General features: G+C 37.8%; 2 protein-coding genes across 5 annotated transcripts in view; both read right to left on the bottom strand.

Annotated features, from left to right (window-relative positions):
• Nucleotides 1-12,556, bottom strand: part of ZFYVE27 (zinc finger FYVE-type containing 27) — a 668,411-nt gene that overhangs the window by 519,705 nt on the left and 136,150 nt on the right. The window lies entirely within an intron of this gene.
• LOC121926117 overlaps nt 1-12,556 on the bottom strand; it is a 36,116-nt gene that overhangs the window by 17,280 nt on the left and 6,280 nt on the right. Inside the window, exon 1 of one of the 2 annotated variants that reach the window (XM_042458786.1) lies at nt 355-430. The exons of the other annotated variant lie outside the window; for it this stretch is intronic. The gene's annotated coding sequence lies outside the window, so the exon portion shown is untranslated. Of the gene's footprint in view, nt 1-354; nt 431-12,556 lie in introns of those variants that run through there. 2 annotated transcript variants of the gene reach the window in all.

The raw sequence follows: 12,556 nt of genomic DNA, 5'->3' as shown, positions 1-12,556 counted from the left end.
TGTGGGAATATATTTTTTCAAGTATAGAAATTTTATTTAACACAGTTGGGCCATTATTTAGACACCCAGCAGGAACCTAGCGCTTTGCATAAAAAACATACAGAACACCCCTCTTCTTTTCCTCCTTAATAATACTGTATAGCTTCTCAGCTACTGTATAGAGAAGGAAAAAAGATACACCTCATTCCCTACCAATCTATCGGAGCTGCTATATATTCACATACAAAAAAGTTCAATTTACCGCCCACTCCACCGAAAGTTTCTCACTATTCAACACATGCAACCTTTCCATCTCCATTTAGCCCCTTCAGAGATCATCTTGACAGATTATAAGTTTACAGGTATGTTTTGTACCTTAGAGGCACAAGAAGCAGCGGCAGAACAAAAGTTCAAGGCTAAGTGTTTCTGTTCCTTTCAGATCACTCTAAGCATCACGATTATAGCTCTGTAAAAAAAACAAGACATAGCTATAAACTTATAAAACCCAACCCTGTTTTTTTATTTTTATTTCTCTCTCTCTCTCACTCACTCACCAGGGAGACAGCTTCTCCCTCCCCCTTATGTTTTTCAGCAGCTAACTCATAAGACAGATGATCAGATGTGGTAGCCCTAGTGTTCTGCTGTATCTCGTCCTTCAAGATGAAGGGGCAACATAAATTCTCCCTTCCTAAAAATCAAGATTTGTTACCGGAGAGCTCTGGTACTGAACCTGAGAAGCACAGGCTTTAGGTCATAAAGCTGCAACACTTTACCTATGTATAGCAGCAACCCCCACCCAAACTGCTAACAAAGAATTTCCCATAGCACAATCCAAAGACAGCCCACTGAAAGCTGTCTACCACCCCAAGGCCAAATCCAATGGTGCTTTTAGTTAACCTTAAAGGCATTACACTAATGATTTTAGAAAAGGAGAAAAGCTATCGAATGACTTAGAATGCAACCAATTCATTTTTCTACATATTTACAAATATCAAAAATACAGTAAATGTGTTGACTGTAAAAAAAAACAAAAACGAAAACTCTCCTTTTCTATTTTTGGTGTTATTTCATTTGGTGCATTTCAAGCAGGCTGGCTTATGTTTTAGAATTACAATGTCTTACACCTTTCCCCAAGAAGCGCTGGTCACTGATATGTCTCCCAGTAAAGATTCTGTGATTCGAAAAATGGATGGGTAGAAAAACATCTTAAAGGGGGGGGGAGCCTTTTTGCATGCAGTTCTTTATGAGAGTGAAGAGAATCCAGCTGATTGTGTTTTCTGTACCAATCCAAAAACTTGTTTAAGAAACAGCTGATTCTATTACAATAAAGACGTGAAGCCAAAATTTTAGCCCTTCAGAGTATGAATTTTGGGGTAATGTTACAAAAAAGAACTATCCCTCCTGCCCCTCAAAAACACACTCACACCCATGCCTTCTTCATTGAGTGAATTCAAGTCAGGGAAGCTGGCATCTTCCAGTGTACCTGATCTCTGCATTCTCTTTCTTTCTAGAGTGTTCTGTTCTCTTCCCCACTTCCCCCCTCCATACAACATTTTAATCACCAGCTGTGACGCATCTAACAGCCTTCTTGTGGCTAATTGGAAAAAACGTTATCATTCAGTCCATCCCTTTAAAACCAGGGGAGACTTATCATGCTGAAACATTAACCCACGTACTGCTTTCTTTTCAAGGGCTTTTCACAATGGTCCTTGCTAATTTTTCTGATTATCAAGGACATTGGGGAGCTTTTCATATTCCCCCCCCCCCTTGAAAATAAATGCACTGTGTTCCTGCTGCTGATAGTACAAACGCCACTACTTATAGCTGGGCTTCATTAAAGAAATGGCTGTGTGAAATACAGTATCTTTAAAAATACAAATACAAATAAGAACGTACTGTTAACTGATGAATTCATGGACGGCTTTAACAGAACAAAATAAAAATCTGCTCAAACCCTGGAAAATTTTATTTTAGTATATTATTTACGTATTTATATATTTTATTATGATAAATAATATATTTGTTTATATATTTATTTTAGTATATTATAGTGTTGTGTTTTATTGTTTTGTTCCTGATTGTATATGGCTGATGTTCCACCCTTTGGTGAAAAGTACATTATAAATAAATATTATTATTATTTTTCTAAGATAACAATCCAAACACTATAGAAAATGAATCCTATAGTTAACAACGAACCCCATCAGGAATATTTTGTAGGGTACAGCTATCACAAATTGACTGAACTCTGACTTGAATCTAGACAATGTTGGTCACACTCTAGTCTCACAAAGTCAAAGGGGCCTATCTCAGAGCTTTGGGAGTTCCTCTGAAGAAAAACAAATACCTATAACAGCATGCTGTTACCATCTGTAATTGAATCTCTTATTCCCAGAGCATCATCCTTCTCACAAGTAGTTTCAATATGCTACTATATTCATTTTCTTTAAATGTCCAAGCTATGGCCTATACATTGATTTCAATTGGGCTAGAGCCAGCATGGTGTAGTGGTTTGAGCACTGGACAACTCTGGAGATTGGGATTTGAATCCTGTTTTGCTATGTTTATCCACTGGGTAACCTTGGGCAAGTCATTCTCAGCCTTAGATGAAGGGACAAATCTGGCCAAGAAAACTCAATAATAATAATAATAATAATAATTATTATTATTATTATTTCCCACATCTCCCTGCAGATCGAGGCGGGATTACATCAATAAAATAGTAATATCCAAGAATAAAAATACAGATAAAAAACACTAATAATATAATTTTAGATTAAAACATCATATGTTTGCCTCAGGGTGGCCATAAGTCAGAAAGGACTTGAAGGCACACAACAAGAGTGCAGCTAGCCTTGTTAATTATCCAGTTTGAATCAACATGGGAATAAGGTGGCACCTAGTTCTGCCATCCTCCAGTGTAATTTTCTTTATGTGAAAAGTGTTAGTCTGAAGAGAAGACGCTTCTGTTTGTATGGAGACTCTCTACACAAGCAAGGGTACTAGAAAAGAATAGTTCTTGCCCACATGAACTGCACTTAGGCCAGGTGAAAAAGCATATGGCTCTTGCATTGCACATTCTTCATGTTTTTAAATTTCGAATAGGACCTCCCTGGTTTCCTCAGTTTCCCTTTCATCGTGTACCAAGCAGATGGAATAAAGATGGCATGCTATGGAACAAAGATCCAGACAAACTGCAACTCCCATCAGTCCCTGGCCAATACAACCAACCTGGAAGATGCTGGGACTTGGGAGTTGCAATCCAAGAACATCTGGAAGGTCAGAATTGTCTGTTCCTTCTTTGAAGTCAGGAAAAGGAGCTTAAAGGACAGAATTGAAGAAGTATCACCCAAGCCCATGTTCTTGTGCTCCTCCCCATATATTTCAACGTAGGAGCACCACCCAATTAGACTGAACTTTAATTCACTTGTTTTTTCAAAGTTAAGAGGTATAATTAATAATGTTTATGCTTCTTTGGAAGCAGTATATCAACAGACAGGAGCAGTCCATGATTCCCCCTGCCAATGTGTGATATGGGACATTTCATCAGCAAGAATATTTGTTTGCATTTGTTTCCATTTAAAACAGGGTCGACAACTGATGCAAGAGCCTATTTTCCCCTCCGCATTCCCTCCAGCTGACTGTGTTGCCACATTTGTTGCCACAAAGACCCTAAAGTAGTCACTAATCATAAGGTATTTTTCTTTTAAGAGTAGTAAATTGTGGAGTAAGGAGAATCTTAACCCAGGACATCTTGGAGCATTTTTGGCTACTTTCAGGTGATTTCCTTCACCTGAACAATTTCAATGGAAGGTTCCAGGGGCTTTGGGCGAGATTTGGGGGAACAAAAGGTGTTGGAATCTGTATATGGCATATGGGCTGAACTTTTCACACTCAATTTAGCACAATTATAAGCTGGAACTCATATCATTTTATGGATTTGGTGATGAAAGGGGAATAGATTTTTTAAAAAATGGGCAGAGATGTATTGTAATTTAAAGACTGTTAACAGCAGACATTTAATGGCTGTGGGATGTTTGAAAACACTCGTGCAATATCTGTTCAATCTCAAAAGATGGAATGTATCTCAACTGCATGGCTATGCATCTTTTCCAGGATCCAGTGATATCTCTACTGCCCCTCTTCTGCTCAGAAAGTCATGAAAAATATGATGGTACTGTTTTAAGTCTAAAATCTTCCTTGCCAGAGCTGATACAATTAATTAATAGCTTCAAGATCCTTTCTGACTGTGTTTTTAACTGGTCTAAAACTGAGAGTATGCCTATTGGGGTAATATTCTGTTTGGGTTATTTGCCAATTGGTAGTTTCTCTTGCATCCAGAAGCTATCAGGCATTTGAACATATTGGTTCCTCAAGATATTATTCAAAGGATTCAATTGAATTTGTCTACATTGTTTGGTTTTGCATAGGTGGACACAGAGAACATCACTGAAATGAATTATTTGGTTAAGATATATGTTTTACCATTGCTATTACATAGGGTCCAAGATATCTCACTATTTATGCAACAGGTTTACTGTTGTATAAGTCAGTACTATTTTTAGGAATTTTATTAGAGGAGGGGCACTTCACCACTCCATTTCTCTTTCAAAAGGATACAAATGTCATTTTCATATGTTGATTTAATTTCCCAAACTTGGGTTTGTATACCTTCTGACTCATACAAATAACCTTCTCTTTCTCATGACTCATACAGAAGACAAACACGGCCTAATTGAGATACATCTCCCCAGACAATATTGCAATGAATTTACTTGAAACCTGTTTCTGAATGGACCGACTTAGGTTCTGACCATTTAAAGAAGAAAGGGATGGGACCCCCTGAAATCTCTGCTGCCAGTATAATTTGGCATATGATCTCATGACAATTTAACTCAATAGGCTAATCTTAATTTGAAGATTGTACAGTGGACCCTTGCCTTATGTGGGGGATCTGTTCCGGAACCCCCACCCCCCCGAAGGCTAATTCTGCATAGGCTTGAGCTCATTCATTTGAATGGGATGCGCCGCCCATTGTGCCCCATGCACTCCCCACAGCTTGAGCACCTACTCTCAAGTCCCCATGTAGTGTGCCCACGTATATTGCGGGCGCACTGTAAAACATTCCTTTTAATGGAAGAAATGGGTTGACTGTAATCCAAAACACACTGCAGAAGTAATCCAGTCTGAGACCACTTTAACTGTCTTGACTCAGTGCTAGGGCACCCTGGGAATTGTAGTTTATTGTGGCACCAGAACTCTCAGGCAGAGAAGACTAAACAAAACTACAGTTCCCAGAATTCCCTAGCATTCAGCCAGGTCAGTTAAAGCACTCTCAAACTGGATTGTTTCTGCAGTGTGTTTTGGACCTGTGAAGGTTTTATTTTGGATCAACTGGTTAGCCCAGACCAAGAATTTTTGCTTTTTTCAAATACTACAATTTACTTATCTGTTACCCATAGGTGCATTGTGAAAAAAAATACAATTGCAACTCTTTTTGGCAGTGATGACAGTGACAAAAAGACATGCAAGGCTATTTACTATTGCTATAAATACATAAAAGTATTTACATTTTGTGAAAGGTGCAGCTCTCTTGATGCAAAGGTAGTTCATGGAAAGATGCCACGTCACAAGTATTATGAGTTATGCCACTGTTCCACAATTCAATCTTCTGAATGAAAATGATAAGATATCGAAATAATACTATAGTTGCAGTACAATGTTTTTCTGTATTTCATGCTACTGAATATTATTTTCCTGTTATCTGGGCATTAATTAAACCTTAACTTTAGCTTCATGAGATCTTGTAGCACCTTTGAGACTAACTAAAGAAAGAACCTGGAAGCATGAGCCTTCGTAGTCTTTAGGAATATCTTGTTAATCTAAATAAATTTAAGTCTCCAGGACCATATGTATTAAAAGAACTGTCAAATGTAATCGGAGCCATTGGCAATAATCTTTGAAAACTCCTGGAGAACAGGAGGACTGGAGGAGGGCAAACGTTGTCCCCATCTTCAAAAAGGGGAAAAAAGAGGATCCCAACAATTATTGTCTAGTTAGTCTGAATTCAATACCAGGAAAGATTCTAGAGCAGATCATTAAACAGAGAGTCTGTGAACATCTAGATGGCAATTCCATAATTACAAAAAGTCAACATGGATTTCAGAGAAACAAGTCATGCCATGCCAGACAAATCTGATCTCTTTCTTTGATAAAATTACCAGCTTGGTAGATGAAGGGAATGCTGTGGATATATTTCCCATGACATTCTTGCAAACAAGCTTGTAAAATGTGGGCTAGACAAGGTAACTGTTACATGGATTTGTAATTGGTTGACCAGCTGAACCCAAAGGGTGCTCAACAATGGTGCCTTTTCATCCTGTAGAGAAGTGACCAGTGGGGTCCCACAGAGCTCTGTCCTGGGCCCAGTGCTATTCAATATCTTTATCAATGACTTGCATGACAGAATTGGGGGCATACTCAACAAATTTGCATATGACACCAAATTAGGAGGAATAGCTAATACCCCAGAGGACAGGATCAAAATTCAAAATGACCTGAATAGACTAGAAAGCTGGGCCACAGCTAACAAAATGAAATTCAACACGGAGAAATGTAAGGTATTGCACTTAGGTGGAAACATGAAATGCACAGATATAGTATGGCGGACACCTAGTTGAATGAAATGACATGTGAAAGGGATCTAGGAGTCCAAGTAGACCACAAGTTGAACATAAGTCAACAGAGTGATGCGGCAGCTAAAAAGACCAATGCAATTTTAGGCTGCATCAATAAAAGTATAATGTCTAGATCAAGCGAAGTAATAGTGTCACTATATTCTGCTTTGGTCAGGCCTCACCTGAAATACTGTGTCCAGTTCTGGGCACCACAATTCAAAAAGGATGTTGAGAAACTGGAGTGTGTCCAAAGCAGGACGACTAAAATGGTGAAGGGCCTGGAAAACATGCCCTATGAGGAACGATTCAGGGAGCTGGGGATGTTTAGCCTGGAGAAAAGAAGGTTAAGAGGTGATATGATAGCCCTGTTTAAATATTGGAGGGAATGTCATATTGAGGAGAGAGCAAGCTTGTTTTCTGCTGCTCCAGAGAACAGGACCTAGAAGAATGGATGCAAGCTACATCCATTGGCCTCCCTCCTCTTCCGTGGCCAAGAGGTTGGGCTAATGGGGCTTTTAGCTTGTCCTCTTATTGTATTTAGTTGTTTTTTGTTTTTATTGTATCTACTCTGTTTTAAATGTATGTTGTGAGCCACCCTGATCTTGGGAAGGAGCGGGATAAAAATAAAAACTTTATTTTATTTATTATTTTACAGGAAAAGAGATTCCACCTCAACATTAGGAGGAATTTCCTGACAGTAAGGGCTGTTCGACAGTGGAACACACTCACTCGCAATGTGGTGGAGTTTCCTTCCTTGGAGATCTCTAACCAGAGGCTGGATGGCCATCTGTCAGGGATGCTTTGATTGAGATTTCCTGCATGGCAGGGGGTTGGACTGGATGGCCCATGTGGTCTCTTCCAACTCTACGATTCTATGATTTATCTCAAGGATGCTACAAGATCTTTCTACATACTGATTCTACAGACTAACACGGCTATATCTTTGAATTCTTTAGCTTCATGAGTTTTTGAGGAAAAATTATTCATGGATAGAAATCTAAATTCCTTTTACTATAAACATCTGACAAAAAATTAAGTTTTAAGAAGACATGAAAACAGTTTTTTAAAAAATGTTAAAGCAGTCAGTATTAGAACAAAGTTGACTTCCTTTTATCTTATCTTTCTTGTTTTCCAAACTGGTTTACCACATATTTATTAATTACTGATGTGTTCTCTGTTGTTCAAGACTGCAGGCCAAGGACTACAGAGTTTTACTTTATTTTTAAATAGACGAAAAACTGTTCCAAATGGAAACGCATGAAAGCTTTGTTACTTTGGATCATGCCTGAGCTAAGTACATCAAAATAACCAACAAAAAATACTTACCAAAGCTTTGGTTTGAAAAACCTTACTATTTGCAATTTTGCACAGCTGAGTAAATTTGATATGAGAGTTTATTTACGATCATAAAACCTCACAATGCTTTTTTAAGCTGAATGTTTTCTTGTACAATTGAAAAGTTGAAGACTAATTGCAAAATAGATTAAATGAAAGGTCACACTAAGATACTTAGTACATTAAAATTGTGTACAATACTTTCTACTCAATGTGAAGTCGAACTCTACTTTCTACTCAGCTGACAGTGGACACCTTACAGGCAGTGGGAAAGGTAAATCTAGCCTTGACTTATCACCTTTATTATTTTATGCTGAATGAAATATGTAGTTTCTATATTGCACTGCAATGAAGGAAAATAAACTAGTCTACGTGCATCAGATGCAGAGGGAGGAAGAAGAAAGGAAATATTTCTGTAATAATATTGCCACCTGCAATATTATTCTGCTATCACCTCTTCTTTTGTTTCTCCTCACTTATAACAACAGGACCAGGAGCTTTGTCAGTAAATTATAAATAAGTTGTTGTTGGATTGTACAGAATTTCCAATTATTAGGATCAACTATCCTCAGTAGACAGAGGAACATGGAGTGGCACAATACACTTTAAGAGTTGGCAGTTACAGAACACACAACTATGCGGTTTTGTAATAAAAGTGCAATATTTGAGAGTATATGAAAGCATTTTAGGAACAGGTTTTAACTAGACTTTCTGTCACACTAGTTTGTTAATACAAACAATATAACTAAAGAGAAAGAGAAAGAACGCATAAAGGCATTAATCACAAAAGAACATGGCTATTCATTCTCCTGGGCTGCCAAAAGCACTAAGCACTCCCTGCATGGTTCAGTTATTAAAGCAAACTTTGAAGGAAGTAAAAATCCAACTAAATTCAGTGGAACTAACTTCCAAGCAAAGGTGTTCAGAAACAGACTGTTACAGTCAGCACCTGCAATCAAACCTGTTAAAGAAAGACATATGCTGTAGTGAAATGAACTGAAGATTTTCACTCAGAAAAAAAGACATTCATTAGGAAAGGCAGAAACATCTCAATATATGGAATAAATATTCCATTTCACTAAGACTTTTTTAAAATATTAACATTTTGCTAATACAAAGACCTTCACACATCCTAATGCAAGCAAAAATATACAGTATTTTCTTTGCATGCATTAGTGAGTATAATAGAAGGCGAAAGATATACTGTACTTCAAAACCCTTTGTTCAGTCTTTCCCTGCCTGTGTGCACTGTTCATTCTATAAAATTGGGAGGAAAAATTCTAACAAAAACATTCTGAATAATTGTATTTTCAATACTGGGATACACAATGCCTAGCCCATAGTGCATTTTGTCCAGCAAATCTTTCATAGTGTTGCTGTACTTTGCCTATATGGATGCTTGTCTTCAAGTTGTCATTAAACACCAGTGCACGGGAATTTGTGAATCTTGGCATTTCCCAGATGCATGTATAGAGGTCCTGAAAAACACATGTATAAATCATAGTTTTCTCTTCAAATGTTATACTTTTTCTAAAACTATTTTAGAAAACTACTGGAACACATATTTCTTCCTGAAGTAGACTGGCCTGTTTAGAAATCTAATTGGCTTGAACTTCCCAGAAGCAATAGTTGATAATTATTCTGAAGACATTTTCCAAGAAATAAAAAGTAAGACTCCATGATAAATAGATGAGCTACATTATACAACAGCCACTTCCCAACAAATAAGGACACACTGGTCCCCTAACACAGACCCTTTCTTAATTTGATTTGTGATTAATTTCTTTGTGAAAATGCTGAATTATATTTGGAGACAACATTGAGCCAAGAAAAAAACCGGCCCAGTCAACACATACAGCAATATTCTTCTAAAGAGTTTGTCTCCCTTCCCAATCCTGGAGGATATTTTCAGGCATGTTTCCCATTAGGTGATACAATAATGATTTGTTTAGGCACTATCAATAATTGTGCTCTCTTGCTCCCCACCTCTCTCCTCCATGTTGGTAGAAGCTTGATCATTTTTTTTCAAAAAGTAAAAGCAGACCACTGGGCAGTTGGCTGCACATCCAGCAATTTATACCTTCCCCACTTCTCAGTAAACATGTGTTTACAAAGGATATAAAAGGGTGCTTCCGGGGATACCAGTGGTGTGAGAGACAAATATGCTATTGCTTCCCCCTGCCTGCATACATGAACACACAAACACAGTCTGACATGATAACAGAATATTTTGCTAGTAATTAATAATTTGCAAATATAGTCAATAGGGAAAGACAGAACACAAAAGTTTACAAACTACAATGTGAACTAAGAAACAATATTCTAGGGAACAATACAGTGGAGACAGTGCCATCTAAAAGAAAGTAGTTTAAAATGTCCTTAAACGTAGTACAAAATGCTCCCTCACTTCACAAGAGCAAACTACATCCATTAACTATATCATTGTGGTGAGGACTGCAGCTAACTTTAATTTTTGATGGAATCTCTCATTCCCTCCCTGTTTCTCACATGCACACACAAACATACAGATTTCCAAATGCACTTCCCTTTTAAAACACTTGCCATTTAACTGTGGGGATTAAAATGCATATAGGGAAAAGACTAAAGCTGTCTATTTCATTTACTATCACTTTGAAGAATCCAGTGAGAATTGAGCCTCCTCCCACTCACATATCTCTGCTGTGGGTTATGTGTCATGTTGATGCAAGGGTGTATCAAAAAAGGAACCAGAAACTGGTGTATAAATGATTTCTGTGGTCAGAAAATCATACATCTGAGCAGCCAGGAACACACATAGGAATATGAGATTATTTGATAAATGGGGTGGATCACCCCATGTGAAGTACAGGATGGTGAAGTGCAGACATCATTACTCTTAACATTTTTTCCAGAAGAATAGTGGATTTCCTCTTGCCTCTCCTATAAATTCAAAGCTGCTACCAACCATAGTTTTCAGTACAGGTGAATATATTGTTTGCAGAATCCAGTCAAGATTCTGATTATTTTTTCTGAAACAATATCAACCCAGGTTAATCCATCATTTTCAAATAGTGGCATTTTCTTCTGAACATGACCTTAGAGGACTGAGTGTTATCACATCTTGATTTCTGATTTGGCTCCACTCCAATTCCAAAATAGATTCTGAAAGGTCCCTTGTTCCCACTATGAAAGTAGATCTTTTCATTATTCAGTTTAATCACTTATTTTCTGGCACGATTGTTTTCCCCATTAGTTTGCGCTGCTTCAAAAAAGCTGTCAATCATCAGAGTGGCCAGGGAGAGAGAAGGCCGGGGAAGGCAGGGACGGAGTGGCCAGGGACGGAGGAGGAGGCAGACAGGAACGAGGCAGGGGGATGAAGGGGAGGACAATGGTGTTTTTGAAAAAATATTAAATTGAACCCATATTTGATTATTGCTTTCACAACTACATGCTTTTGCAAATGCAAAATCAATCAAATATTCTATCAATTTATTTTTTTAAAAAAACAAGTACAACAGCAGCCCTGGGGTGGGGGGGGGAATATAATGGTGGAGCTGACAAAAACTGAGGAGGGATGGTAAACACCCCTCTGCCATTTGTCCCTCCCCTTCAGAATGAATCGATTCTGATATGTCGTTTCCACTTATTGAACTCGCTTTTGAATCGATTCTTCTGAAAAGAACCACATATAAACTACTTTCTAGAAAAACCAGGTTTTTTGCCTTTGCCTCGCTCTATCACGACAAGATTCAATCACATTATGACAGGAACCGGTTTCAAATGAGTACTAGGGTCATTTACACCAATTGGCAATTTGCTCCATTTCATAGTGGGAACAAGCCCAAGAATTAACAGTGCTACATGATCTGTTAAAAATATTACCACACTAAAAGAATGTTCAGAAGAAACACAACATGAAATTGATATGATAAAAGCCACCTTATGATTTTCTCAGGTATTATTTCTCTTTTACTTATATAGCATATATCCCAATATTCTCCCTTCTTTATCAGAATCCCAAAGAAGCTAAACAGAAAAAATACACAATTCTATGTAATGAATCCATATGAAAAATTTGAAACTGCTAAACAGATGAAATAGCAATTTGTTGTTCTTGTGCAGTTTAAAGCCATTTTTTATCTTACAGTGACTCTAAGGTTTTCTTGGCAGAATTTGTTCAGAAGGAATTAGCCCTTGTCCTCCTCTGAAGTTGAGAAAGTATGACTTGCCCAAGGTCACCCAGTGGGTTTCCAAGGCTAAACAGGGATTTGAATCCTAGGCTCGAGTCCTAGTCCAAAACTAAAACTACTATACCACGCCCAAACACTCTAAAGGCACCAGAATCTGTCTGATCTTGGAAGCTAAGCAGGGTCAGCCTTGGTTAGTATTTGGATGGGAGATCACCAATGAATACCAGGTATTGTAAGCTGTATATCAGAGAAATCAATTGGCAGAACCACCTCTGAATATTCCCTGCTTAAGAACCCCCTGTGAAATTCATGGAGCTGCCATAAATCAACAGGGAATTTGAAGGCAGACACACACAAAAGCAGTTTGGAGGAATGTAAACAACATCAGTACAAACA

Source organism: Sceloporus undulatus, chromosome 3 (genome assembly GCF_019175285.1).
Source record: "Sceloporus undulatus isolate JIND9_A2432 ecotype Alabama chromosome 3, SceUnd_v1.1, whole genome shotgun sequence".
Classification (NCBI taxonomy): Eukaryota; Metazoa; Chordata; class Lepidosauria; order Squamata; family Phrynosomatidae; genus Sceloporus; species Sceloporus undulatus.
This window is presented reverse-complemented; position numbering and strand designations above follow the sequence as displayed.